Genomic DNA, 1,958 nt, shown 5'->3' with positions numbered 1-1,958 from the left:
CTTGAAATGGTACTTGCATAGCCATTTATCGGTTTTCATTTTCTCGCGGATGGAAGATCGTGAGGAACTCCTTTGTCTTCTTGGGAAAAATTTCTTTCGCTCCCTGTCCCGTCCACGGGACAATGCATTAATCTGCATTTGCATTTCCTGCATTTTTGCTAGGAGCATCTTCATATCCGCGTTGTTTCCCTCGTGCTCCGACACTGTTGCCACCTTGTTCCTTCCAGGTTGGATCTCGTGGACCTTGTCTGCTATGGCAGCCAACGCGTCACCTGACGTCCCCTTAGTTGCCGCCAATACTTGTTGTGTCCAGACAGGAAGACGATTCTTCCATATCTCGGTCAGGAATTCGTCATTGACCGAGGTGCCCGCCAACTTCTTGATGTGCCTCCAAAATTGTGTTGGAGTCCTGTCACCAATTTCTTCGGCTTCTAAAAGTTTACGAACTCTTGTGCCGTCTGAGTCGGACAACCTCTTTATCAATGCGGTTTTTATTTGTTCGTATTTGTCGTCGGCGGGAGGTTTGCAAATAATGTCTTCGACCTCTTCCGAGTATTTCAAGTCCAGTTGCGAAACCACGTAACCGAACTTCACCTCGTCCTTGGTTATTCCTCCGATCAAGAACTGGGATTCTAGGTGGTTGAACCAAAGTGCAACTTTTTCCGGCCAGAACGGCGGAATCCGCATCGTTGTGACGATCGCGGACGTCGTCTCACGACCCGTAGATCCCGAAGAGTTGTTCCGTGGATCCGTCATCGTTCGCTTGTTATACTAGCGTATAAATTTTCTTCCCTCCTACTTTTACCCCCCCCCCCCATCCGCCCCTCTCCAACTCTTCATCTACATCTGCCATTAATAATGTAAATAGTAGTGGGCTTAGTGGACACCCTTGCCTCACTCCCCTTACCGTCCAGAAGCAATTACTTTCTTCCTCCCCCACTCTGACTTTACTTTTCGTCTCCTTCATCAGCTCCTCGCACCTCTCCACTAGCCCCTCCCTTACCCCCCTCCTCCTCATTGCCCTCATTAGCACTTCTCTGTCTACCGAGTCGAAGGCCGCTTTTAAATCTATGAACATAATGATCAACTTTTTTGTTTTCCTTCTAATCTGTCTATTTATCAAATAATTTAACACATACACATTGTCTATACACCCCATCCCCTTCCTAAAACCTGCCTGACTGTCTGGTAGTAACCCTTTTCTCTCTATCTCCTCTCTCATCCTCTCCGCCAATACCGCAGCATATATTTTATACCCTGTCTGTGTGAGCGTTATACCTCTATAGTTCTCCACCTTACTATTGTCTCCCTTTTTGGCTATTGGCACCACTATCCCTTCCTTCCAGTCTTCCGGCCATCCCTCCTCCCTCCAAACCTTGTCACAGACTCTCCATAACCATTCTTCCATCTCATTCCCTCCATATTTCCATACTTCATTCGGTATACCGCCCCCCCCCCGGCAGCTTTCCCTTCCTTCAAACCCCTAATCACCCTACTAACCTCCGACTTATCTAGCTTCCTCTCCCCATCCCTCTCACTTCTACCCACCCCTTCCTTTCCTTCCCACCTATCTACTCCTCCTAATACTTTTTTAAAATATTCGTCCCACTGTTTCATCTTTATCCTTTCGTCTATCCTCGCTCCCCCCTTCCTTTCCATATTCACCACTTTCCATATCTGACTCTCATTTTTTAGTCCTTCCACCATCCTTTCCCATCTCTCTCTCTCTACCTTCTTCTTCTCTTCGCATAACTCCTTATATCTTCTCTTCTCTTCCTTAAATTTCTTACCCTCCCCTCCCTTCTTCCTCCATCCCCTTAGTTCCTCTCTCACTTTCCTTTTCCCTTCCCTACACTCCTCGTCCCACCATCCGCCCCTCTTTTTTCTCTCTTTCTTCCCCATCGTCTCCAACGCCTCTCCTACTCTTTTCTTCAATCTTTTCCACTCTTCCTCCACTC

The sequence above is a fragment of the Halictus rubicundus genome, unplaced genomic scaffold, assembly GCF_050948215.1.
Source record: "Halictus rubicundus isolate RS-2024b unplaced genomic scaffold, iyHalRubi1_principal scaffold0286, whole genome shotgun sequence".
NCBI lineage: Eukaryota > Metazoa > Arthropoda > Insecta > Hymenoptera > Halictidae > Halictus > Halictus rubicundus.
Note: the sequence above shows the minus strand (reverse complement) of the source record.